This window comes from Chinchilla lanigera, unplaced genomic scaffold, assembly GCF_000276665.1.
Source record: "Chinchilla lanigera isolate Chin_1 unplaced genomic scaffold, ChiLan1.0 scaffold00010, whole genome shotgun sequence".
Taxonomy (NCBI): domain Eukaryota; kingdom Metazoa; phylum Chordata; class Mammalia; order Rodentia; family Chinchillidae; genus Chinchilla; species Chinchilla lanigera.
The window spans coordinates 32,248,794-32,261,189 of NW_004955411.1; the positions used below are offsets into that span (position 1 = coordinate 32,248,794).

At 44.4% G+C, this 12,396-nt stretch overlaps 1 pseudogene; it reads left to right on the top strand.

Moving 5' to 3' along the window:
- The window catches only part of LOC102022575, a 52,811-nt pseudogene extending 40,903 nt beyond the window's left edge, over positions 1-11,908 (top strand).
- The last annotated feature ends 488 nt before the right edge of the window (positions 11,909-12,396 follow it).

The window sequence follows — 12,396 nt, forward strand, 5'->3', positions numbered from 1 at the left end:
AGAAGACCCCATCTCAAAAAAAGCAAAAAATAAAGAAAAATTTTAACCTTTATTAGAAATTAAAGAATGTAATAAGGACAAAAACCATACGATCATCTCAATAGATGCAGAAAAAGGTTTTGACAAAGTCCAGCAATGATTCATGATTAAAAATCCTACAGCAAATTGGAACAGATGGTCTTGATCTCAATCTAATAAAAACCATCTATGGCAAACCAACAGTCAACATCATAATAAATGGACAGAAACGGAAAGCTTTCATTCTAAAGCCAGGAACAAGACAAGGATGTTCACTGTCTCCACTTTTATTCAACATAGTTCTGGAAATTTTAGCCAGAGCAACAAGACAAGAGAAAAAATAAACGGAATAACGATAGGAAAGGAGAAGACCCCAAAAACTCTACTGCTAGATTTAATAAGAAAATTCAGTAATGTAGCTTCTCAATAGTATTCCCATACATGAATAACAAACTCACAGAGAAATTAGGGAAACAACACCTCTCACATTAGCATTCATAAGTGGAATCAATCTAAAAAAGGATGAAAAAGACCTCTACATTGAAATCCACAGTACTCTGAAAAGGGAGATCGAAGAGGATATCAGAAAATGAAAAGACATCCCTTGCTCTTGAGTAGGAAGAACCAATATAGTGAAAATGGCAATACTTCAAAACTCTTATACAGATTTAATGTGATTCCAATCAGAATTCCAACAGCATACCTCACAGAGTTAGAAAAAGCAATCCTAAAATTCATTTGGAATCGGAAGAGACCTAGAATAGCAAAGGCAATTCTGGGCAACAAAGGCAAGGCAAGGGGCATCATAATCCCTGACTTGAAATTATACTATAAAGCTACTGTGATAAGAACAGTGTGGTACTGAAAAAAAGAAAAGACTCAAAGACTAGTAGAACAGATTAGAAGATGCAGAGCAACTCTGCATCAGACACTTTATTTTCAATAAAAGGGCCACACACATTCACTGGAAGAAAGATAGCCTCTTTAATAAATGGTGCTGGGAAAACTGGCTTTGCACATCCTGAAGATTAAAATTGAAACCATATCTTTGACATGCACTAAACTAAAACTGAAATGGATCAAAGATCTAAATATTAAAACAGAAACATTAAATAGAATTGGTCAAGCTCTTGAAGGCACTGGTATAGGCAAAGACTTTATGAGTAAAACCCCAATCACACAGGAATATCACAAAGAATCAACAACTGGGATCTCACATTATTAAAAAGCTTTGGCACAGCAAGAGAAGCCACCAACAGAGTGAAGAGACAACTCGCAGAGTGGGAAAAAACGTTTGCCAGCTGTTCCTCAAACAAAGGATTATTATTGAGAACATATAAAGAACTCAGAAAATTCAGACCTCCCAAATTTAGAGATCCAGTCCAAAAATGGGCATCTAAGATGAATACACACCTCTCAAATGAAGAAATAGAAGGAGCAAACAAATATATGAAGAAATGTTCAACCTCACTGGTCATTCGAGAGATGCAAATTAATTTTTTTTTTCTTTTTGGTCTTTCTGAGACAGGGTCTCTCTATGCAGTTCATGCTGGCCTTGAGCTCACTTTGTAGCCCAGGTTGATCTCAAACTTGCAATGATCCTCTTGCCTCAGCCTCCTGAGTGCTGGGATTACAGGCATGTGCCACCACACCCAATGAGAGAGGCAAACTAAAACAACACCAAGATTCCATCTCACCCTGGAAAGAACAGATATCATCAAGAAATCAACCAACAAATACTGATGAGGCTGTGGGGAAAAGGAACTCTTCTCCACTGTTGGTGGGAGTGTAGATGGTGCAACCACTGTGGAAATCAGTGTGGAGATCAAAAAACTAGGGTTAGAGGTCCAATTTGACCCAGCTATTCCTCTTCTGGATATTTTTCCAGAAGAATTAAACATCATACCACAGAAATATATGTGCACTCATGTTTATAGCAGCATGATTTGTAATATCAAAATCTTGGAAGTAATCCAAATGCCCATCAGCCAAGGAATGGGTAAAAAAAGATGTGTTTTTCTTATACAATGGAGTATTACTCAGCCATGAAAAGGATAAACTGGAGTTTCATAGGTAAATAGATGCAACTCAAGTTCATACTTATAAGTAAAATAAATCAACTCGTATGTGCATTATCTCCCTAGTGTGAGAAGCTGAAAGAGTAAGATATTATGTGTATATCAATTCTGGAAATAATGTCATGTTAGCCTTCTAAAGTTTTTCATCCTTTTCAAAATTGTTTTAATGATTTCAAGTCTTTTAGATTTTTATATCAATTTTAGAAAAGCCTACCAATTAAAAAAAACTAGAACTATTAGAACCATTAGATCACTTTTGGGAAAATTGTTATCTTCAAGTGTTTCATCTTAAAATGTTTCTCTTTTTTTCTGTCTTTTTGAGACAGGGTCTCTCTATGCAGTTCAGGCTGGCCTTGAGCTCACTTTGTAGCTCAGGCTGGTCTCAAATTTGCAATGATCCTCCTGCCTCAGCCTCTCGAGTGCTGGGATTACAGGAGTGCACCATCACGCTCAGTTTTAAAATGTTTCTTAAAATCCTTAACTTCTCTGTAATGTTTTCTGGTTTTCTGTGTATAGGTCTCATCAATTTTGTGATGAGATTTATCACTATTTTGTATTTTAACACTCTTGTACATGATGTTTTGTTTTTGTTTATCGCCATGAAGTGGAAGTTGCTTTCCAATAAACATTTACTTAAAAAAATATATAATAAAATAAAGAATATAATAAAAGCAGCGACTGCCATGAGCAGGCACAGAGGTCGCTCTGGGGCTGGGAGGGCCAAAGGGAGTCTGTGCCCCGGGTGCAGCGCTGGGCTCCATCCTGTGTCAGGCTTCAGGGCTGCTGTTCTTCACCCGGGGTTAGCAAGTGTCCTCAGTTGGGAGCTTGTGCCCGACTGTCCCAGCCACACGGCCGTGCCCTCGCCTCCCACTACGTAGTGACCGCACACGTGTGGGAGAAGGGTGGCGCCAGCGCATCGTTTAATCAGGAACTCACTCCATTCGCCGGTCACCGCTTACAGCTCCACCTCTCGGTGGAGTTTACTGGTGATTAAGCGTCCCTCACGCGCACTTCAGGGAGCAAATCCCAACCACAGCAAATCCAATGAAGCTCGCATTCCAGTAAGTGAAATAAGACAGTCATAAGCGGAAAATGCTGTATGACTCCATCTACATGAGGGACCAGGATTGTCAACATCCCGGAGACAGAAAACAGAATGTGTGGCTGGTGGGACTTGGCAGTCAAGTGTTTGATGGGTAGAGTTCCAGTCTTGCAAGATGAGGTAGTTCTAGAGATGCATGGTATGACGGTCAGAGACCAAAGTAAACGTACTTAATGCCGGAGAACCGAACACCGAAAAATGGCCATGGTGAAGCTGGACATGGTAGCACAGGTCTGTGATTCCAGCTCTCAGGGAGGCTGAGGCACAAGGATTTGGAGTTTAAACCCAGCTTGGGCAATGTAATGACTTAGTGAAACCCTGCCTCAAAATGAAACCAGAAAAAAAATTAAGGTGGTAAATTTTATGTTATGTATATTTCATACTACAATAAAAAATTTCTGTGGAAAAAGGTTGTATTCTGGTTTCAAGATTTTACCTTATCATTATTATCTGGGAAATTTGCTTTTATGATGAATCATTCAAGAATGACTCTTTGGATTCAATTTCCAGTACAAGAAAGAAAGAAAGAGAGAGAGAGAGAAACCCTTACTGGGTGTAGGTAGGGGCCTGTGTCTGTAACTTCTGCTATTTGGAAGGCTAAGGCGGGAGGAAGGCGAGAGGGATGCAGCCTGGGCAGCATTGCACAGGGCTCCCATTGAAAGAAAAAGGAGGAGGAGGAGAGGGAGAGAAAGGGGAGGAGGAGGAGGAAAAGGACTGGGAAGGTGTCTTGGTTACTTTTCTCTCGGTGCTGAGACAAAATACCTGACACCCAGAATTAAGGAAGGAAAGGTTTATTTAGCTCACAGTCTGTGGAAGTTTCAGTCCATACTTGGCTGGCTCCAAGGCAGAGTGGCACAAGGCAAAGGGCAACTGCTCATGGTGGTAGACAGCAAAAGCAACAAGAGCAAAAGGAAGGAGTGGCGGCAGGCAGCCTCCTTCCTTCTCTTTCATGTGCAAACTATCCAGCCCAGGGCAGTGCAGCACTCACACCCATTATCCTAGAGGCCCGCCCCATGACTGCATGAGGATTTGGGGGGACATGCAGACACAAACCATAACAGAAGGACAAAGAAAGACAAGATTATTCTGAAGCACAAACACTGAGAACGTGCGGCAAACTTTCCCAGACTCACTCTTCCTAGTTGCTTTTGTAATTTGCAATCATCAATCACGTGTTTTGGAATCATTTATAAAGCAGGAAGAGTAAAGTTCTTAAAAGAATCAAGGGGTATCCATGCACAAAGTCAATCACAAGCACAATTATAGGAAATCAGGTGATGTCATCATAAATGACAAGTTCCTTCTTGGTGGGGTAATTTTCCATGTTGGAATTTTGTTTCCCATTTTCTCAGCGGCTCCATTCCACTCCCAGAAGCCACTCATAAAGAACCTAGTGGCCCAACCATGAGTTCCAGGGCCCTAAAATCTGAAAGGATTCACATGATTAGCCAAGAACTCTTAACTAAAAGTGATCTGGTTCATTCTCAGGCCTAGGTGAGAATATTTCCACTCAAAATAGGAACCAACATCTAAATGGAATCCTATTCCTTTTATTTTAAAATAAAAGGGCTGGGGCTGTAGCTCAGTGGTAGTATGCTTGTCTAGCATGTAAAAGGCCCTAGCTTTGATCTCCAGCACCACCACAGAGAAAAAGAACACAAACACAAATGTACATATGGGACTTTGGATTACTGAACACTATGGTTTAAGGAAGGACTGCATCCAGGCATAGTGGTGCATACCTGTAATCCCAGCACTCCAGAGTCTGAACTAGGAAGATCACCACAAGTTTGAGGCCAGCATGGGCTACATAGTGAATTCAAGCTCAGGCTGAACTACATAGCAAGACCCTGTCTCAAAAAACCAAGAAAGAAAAAGAAAGAGTGAGAATAAGAGGGAAAGTGGAGCTGCCACATATATAAAACAAAACCTTTGCCATGGACTACATGACAATATTTTATTTTAAAATTGGCTCTAGTGGGCCTGGGGATTTAGGTCAGTGGTACAGCTCCTGCCTGGCAAGTGCGAGGTAGTGAGTTCAATTCCCGGTACCAGAAAAAAAAAAAAAAATTGGCTCTAGTACAGCTACTTAGCATAGAATATCATGAGGACAGAAGAGAAATAATGCCAACTTCCTCGTAGAAAATCCAAACACTAAGCCATTGAAAGGTAGACACTTCCCTTTCTTTCTGCTTAAATATGTATGAAGGTTGTGTCTTGTGCATGTAGAATGGGACCTATATAATGTGACCCAAGGTGTGACTTTGATTAAGGTCCCCATTTACAATCAAACTCAGTAAAGTTGTTCAAAAGCATTAGAAAAGAACAGGAAAATTCTTGGTACTGAACCTTTATGACTGTCTTCTCTCTGACCATTTGTGCTTCTGTTCCAATATAAAATCACTCTTAGGGACTGCACACCATCTGCTTTGGAGACTTATTTAGACTAGTTTCGGTAACTTTATGCCAAAAATACATAAAAGTCTTGTTCCACTCTGACATTTGGTGAGAGATTTCTTGAATAAACTAAAGAGGCATCATGCATTCATATTTCTGAGGTTTTTAAATTACTTTCAAATGCTACACAGAAGTGCTACATCACAAAAATATTATCAAAGGTCTGCCTGGTCTCGTTGTGGCAGTTGATTTTAAATTATTTATTCCAGTCATTCCACTGCTCATGGGCATGTATATAGAACTGAGGCAGCATAATGACTCCAACAAAAGCCAGTCCTTGCTAAGAAACCTCAGAACTCCATCCAACAGCAATCTGGAGTCCCCATGAAGGCGATGCCAATCAGCCAGTTCATGTAAGGAATCAGCGCTTGCCATCTAGCTTAACTGAAAATGAGCTTATGCTATGACCCGGCAACTACACATCTAAGTATAAACCTGAAAACCACTTCCACAGTGAGACTCGTGCTAGGAGCCCACTGCAGCCCTGTCTGTGGGAGCATAACTGGAAAACCCTGAAAGTCCATTGTAAGGAAACCAGGTTGTAAATTGAAGCATAACTCTGTAATAGAATACGTACAGAAGTTAAATTACTGTGTGCACTAACTTAGCCATACACTAGTTGCTCAATACAGGACACCAAGGCTCATTGGGTACCTGTCCCAAAAGCAACCTCCACTGGTACCACTGCAAACATTCAGAAATTAGGAGAGCTATCAGACACACCATGAGAGGGTAAGCTAGAATGTTTGGTTTCCTTTTGTGTGTGTTTCGATTTGTTTTGTTCTGTTCGGTTCCGTTTTGGAGAGAGGGTCTCACTCTGTATCCTAGGCTGGACTTGAACCTACTATGCAGCCCAGGCTCGTCTCAAACTCATGGTAATCCTCCTGCCTCAGCCTCCCAAGTGCTGGGATTACAGGCATGTGTTACAACACCCAGCTAAACTAAGATGTTAGGAAGTTTCCCCTCTGCTGTGTTTAACTTTGAGTCATCAAAATGAGCCAAAAACACATTCCGTATAAAGGCATGGCACTGAAAACACATAGTGCACCAAAAGGTTTAACTTAAGAGAGCTAAATAGGGGCTGGGGATTTAGCTCAGTGGCACAGTGCCTGCCTGGCAAGTGCAAGGTCATGAGTTCGATTCCTGGTACCAGAAAAAAAAGAGAGCTGAATAATGGAATTACTTTTAAAAATATTGACAGAGGTCAGACACAGTGGCACATGCCTATAATCTCAGCTACTGGGGTGGAAGCGCTGAGATAGGAGGATGGAAAATTCAAGGTTAGCCTGGGCAGCTTACCAAGACCCTGAGTCCAAAGAAACAAAAAATGTTTACAGGGTTAAGGAAACCAAAAGGGCAAGAGGAACAGTGAGAAGCTGTGAGATGTGTCGGTTCCACGGGCGGAAACAAGAGCCGGCTGCACCATGGCGGAGGGGCCTCCCGCAGGAACTGTGCCCGGAGGGAGCAGTCACAGCAAAACTGAAGTTCAGTTTCCCACAGGCACATGCCCCAACCTCGCCTCCACCCTCCAGTCTTCCATTAATGCTTCCCATTAACTGACCCAACCAGTAGCCAGAAGTCAAAGGCACTTGAGGTTGTGAACAGCATCACAGAACATGGAATAGGGCAGGGAAAAAAAACCAGAGAATGAATCTTGGGGGCCAAACAGAAACTGAACCAACACATCTTCTCTTCTATGCTTATGCCATGGTTTTGTTGCCAAAATGTATACATGCCAGGCCAGGTGTGGAGGCACACTCCTGTAACCCCAGCACTCGGGAGGCTGAAGCAGGAGGATCGTTGTGAGTTCCAGACCAGCCTGGGCTACAAAGTGAGCTCAAGGCCAGCCTGAACTGCATCGTGAGACCCCATCTCAAAAAGACAAAAAAAAAAAAAAAAATGCCCGAGAGAATGGCTGAAGATGAAATATTCTAAAGACCCAAATCTATGTTTTCTAGGTATTAACTGATAAACTATAGAGCAGTTCCTCTGTAAGGGAATACTTGAATGCTTAGAAAAACGTTTGAAATGATCTTGCTTTTGAACAAGCACTGTAAGTGAAATTATTCGAAGTTGGGCATTCTGTTGATTATAAACTCTGTGTATTAGACAGAGTGATTGGTAACATCTGCTTCACAAAATTTCCAAGCTAAAACTACTACATGCTGGTGTGGGTGGAAATTAGTATGACCTTTTTTGCAGGTGTTTATAGATATAGGCATAAGTGTAGATAGATATGTGTGTATAGATACATACAAAGTACAAAACATTTAGGAATCATTCAAATGCCTATCAGTAAGAGAATGATTAATCTGATGATTGATCTTCAAGTGTCTCCCAGTTCAGAGATACCTATGTATCATTTGTGTGCGCCAAGCACTTAAAAGAAAACCCCTCCCCTGAGTGTCTAGAAGAGAGAGTGCCTAGCACAGAGTAGGTGTTCAATAAATGTTTGATTGGTGATTTTTTTTTTTTTTGGTTTTGTTTTTGTTGTTCCATGTGGTTGTGGTGTTGGGGACTGAACCTTTCACCTTCCCACTGAGCTACATCCCCAGATCTTTCTAGGTTTTAGTTGGAAACAAGGTCTCACAATGTCCATGAATTTAGCAGGCTGGGGCTCTGAAAGTGCTGGGGTTACAGGCATGCACCGCTACACCTGGCTTTGATTAGTAAACACTTGTAGGACTCTTTCTCTCTCCTTGTCTTAGTCACTGTCCTTGTTGCTGAGACACAATACCTGACATCCATGGCTTAGAGGGGAGAGTTTTACTTGAGCACATGGTTTTAGAGGGTGTAGTACACGCTAGGCTGGCTTCACTGGGGATAGTGGAAGCATCTGAGGAGGAGAGCTGCTCAAGTTAGGAAGCCGAGGAAGGAAGGAGTTGGGGGAGGCTCCAGGTCATCCCACCAGTGACCCATGTCTTCCAAACAGACCCTGCCTCTTTCTTTCTTTCTTTCTTTCTTCCTTCCTTTGTTTCTTTCTTTCTTCCTTTATTTATTTGTTTCTTTCTTTCTTTCTTTCATTTATTAAGACAGGGTCTCTCTATATAGTCCAGGCTGGCCTCAAACTTGTGGCAATCCTGCTGCCTCAGCCTCCTGAGTGCTAGGATTATGGGCCTGCGCTACCACACCTAGTTCCAGACCCTACCTCTTAACAGCATATTTAACTCTGAGCTCTTTAGTGCTTAATCTACTGATGAGTATAGCTCTCCCAATCCACTGTCGAGGAGCTGACTTTACTTCCTTAGTATCTCTCAAATCCATCCACTTCTCTACTTCCCCATTGCTAGGAACAGAATCTATCTATCCTTCATCTGCATCATAAAATACCCTTCTATTTGTTACCTCTGCATCCATTCTGTCTACCTTACCATAAATTCTCAGGTGCAGCAGGTCATCTTCCCAAAATGAAGATCTGATCGTGTCACCCCACCCCTAACCTTTCAATGACTTCTCAAGCTAATATATTAGCTTGCTAGAGCTACCATAACAAAATAACACAGGTTAGGGAATGGAAACAACACAAATATCTTTTCTCAAAGTTCTGAAGACAAGAAGTCCAAGCTAAGATGTCAGAAAGCTTGGGATTTTTTCCTGAGACCTCTCCCTGGCTTGTAGGTAACCACATTCTTGTTGTGTCACTTGGTTTATGTTATGCTCTATGCTTTAAGTTAGATGGGATTAGGGATCACCTGAATGACTTCACTTTACCTATATCATCTCTTTGAAGGTCCATCTTCGGACAGTCATATGGAGGTTCTGGAGGTTAGGACTTCAGCATGTGAACAGAGAAAAAAGAACACAATTCAGCTCCCCCAGAACAAGACCAACACCAGGCCAGGGTCCAGAACAAGCAGCAACACTGGCAGATTGTGTGAGATCTCTGTCCACAGTTCACATGGCTTCACCCATCCATGGGGTCCCTGGAAGCCCACGTGCATGGAAGCTCACCCCACATGTGCCAGCTTTCAGGAGGGCTTAGCAAACATGAAGCACCAGAGGGAGCTCAGGACTATGGAAGGAATGCAACGCTAAGGTGGAGTTCGCCTAGATACTGAGCCTGCCTACCAGGTCACCCCAGCCTGGCTGCACCCTCTGCTGAAGGCCACAGCTGCCTCAGGACACCCTCTCTACCCGTGGCCAACTGCATTCCAGTAACTGCTACTTCTCTGCTCCTCCCAGCTTTGGCGACTGGTGACTTTCTCCTGGCATTAGCCCCAGGATAATGCCCATCCCTCTTGCCTTCACTAAGCCCTGCCCACACCTTGTAGGGAGACCAGTCATTAACCTGCATGGAAGCTCCCAAATTACCCAATTGGGTGTGTCATCCACCTCCTGCCAAACCTCTTAACAGCCAACCACTATAACAGCTCACCCGGTGCTTTGTGGCCTGCTTCTTGCCAAACCCCCCACCCTCATCTTATACTCCACGCATGTAGTCCTGTGGGCCTTAAGTGATGTCAAGTCGTATAAAAACAACATCCGGAACATCTGGTCCTAGGTCAGGTCCTAGGGAAGCAGATGCTGAGATGGACATTTGGGTGCGGAAAGTTTCCTGGGACGCCCCACGCCCTGCACCTGCAAGGCGTGAGCAAAGCAGGGCCAGGCGGAGCAGACACTGGGACGTCAACCCAGCCGGAGCCTCACCTAGCGCGGGAGCTAGAACTGGGACGGCTCCCAGCAGAGGGAACTGAGGTGGGAGGCTGGGCCTGTGTGCCTTCGCCTGGACTGTCACTACAGTGAACTGTGCTGAGAGAGAAATAAGCAAGATCAGGGCAATTTCTTTCAGCAGAGGCCACCCTGAAGAGGGACTTCAGGGTAAACAGCTCCTAAAATGGGGAAATGAGTTTCTCTGTCCTGAAGGGAGGATGGGCAGGGGGGTACCACAACATCATTTAAAAATCCTGTTAGAAGAATGTATTGGCGATCAAGGCTTTCCTCAGGAAAGCTCGCCCTGCGTCCTCCAGGTGTACCTTTATCTTGCTTTCTCCTCTGTACTCGGCCCAAGCTCCCTCTGCCCAGCCAGTTTCTTCCTCACTCCTCATGTTTACTTTTTCAAATAAACTTTGTCTAGCCAGGTAGTGGCTTATGCCTATAATTCCAGCACTCAGGAGGCTGCGGCAGGAGGATCACTGCAAGTTTGAGGCCAGCCTAGGTTCCATAGTGAGTTCAACGCCAGCCTGAACTACACAGCAAAAAAACAAAACAAAACACAAATAAACCTTGTTACTGCTTAAAAAAAAAAAAAGAATCTGTTAAAAGGGGCCCGGGGGTGTGGCTCAGCAGTAGAGCACTTGCCTAGTGTAGGGGAGTCTCTGGGTTCACTCCCTAGCACAAAAAAGAAAAGAATGAAAGGAACAGAAAGGTGTTGCAGAAATAATCATACATATACTATTAAATGAAAAACCAGATTATAAGCCACTTTGTTGAAGTGCACCTACAAACATTTGTATCAATTCATGGGGGCCGGGACACACTGCACCCAGAATCTCAGCGAGCTCCGGTCAGCTCTCACCAAGGCTGCCTGTAAGAGGTGCGGATCCGGCTCGGCCAGAGCACCTGGACTCTGGGGAACCGCTTCAGCACCTGGTGGACCGCCAACCGACCCCGGAGGGCCTCAAGGAGGGGAGCCGTGAGGGGCAAGCACCTTGACATGCTGGCTATGAACCTGACATCTGCTTCACCTGCAGAAAAGAGTAATCTGGACCCTCTGGACAGTACTGGATGCCACCGACCAGACGTGGTTGCCAGAAGTGAGAATCTGGCATCTCACTGGGCAGCACAGCAGCGGTCTGACTGACCTTAATAAAGCAGAAACTGCTGCCAAGCACGGTGTGGCTTTGGTGAAGGTCCAGAGGCGCTCCTACGGTGTTCCACCGCCTCCGATGGAGCCTGACCACCGCTTCTACCGCAACATCAGCGAGGATCGTAGGTACACAGACCTCACTGAAGATCAGCTGCCTTCCCGTGAGACTCGGAAAGATGCTACTGCCAGAGCTCTGCCCTTTTGGAATGAAGAAATTGCTCCTCAGATCAAAGAGGGGAAATAGCAACAGCCTCCGGGGTACAGTCAAGCACCTGGAAGGTCTCTCTGAAGAAGCTATCATGGAGCTGAACCTGCCAACTGGTATTCCTGTTGTCTTCGAGTTGGAGAAGAACTCAAAGCCCATCAAGCCCACGCAGTTCCTAGGGGATGAGGAGACTGCACAAAGCCATGGGAGCCGTGGCTGCCCAGGGCAAGGCCATGAAGTGAAGGCCAGCAGGCAGCCTGCTCCCCATCCATCTGTGGTGGATTAACAACTGGTGGTCAACTTATAACCCCAGCTGAACTGAGTAAGCGTGGTGCTGGGTGTGGGAGGCCCACTTGGAGACTGTTGCCAGCAGCATAAGCGGCAGAACTGGAGAAGAAGAGGCTGTTGGGAAATGAGAAGGCTATTGGGAGCTGGGAGAAGCTGTTGGAAGCCTGTTGGAAGCTGAGAGAAGCTGTAAGGAGCTGTTGGTTCTCTTGGAAGAGCTTGTCACGCTGGCTTTCCTGATGAACTTGGCTGTTTTTATCCTCCAAGGAGCTCAGGACCTTGTTGTCGCTGAGAATGGCTTCAGTTCACTTTGGGGGAGCTCTGGTCCTCACTCTGAGCATCACTTCCTAGCTCCGGAGGGGAAGACGGTGCACTGCTCAGTCTCCTGGAGAAGCTTGTTGCCTTGGCTTTCCTGATGGGAACTCAGCTGTCCTGATCATCAGAG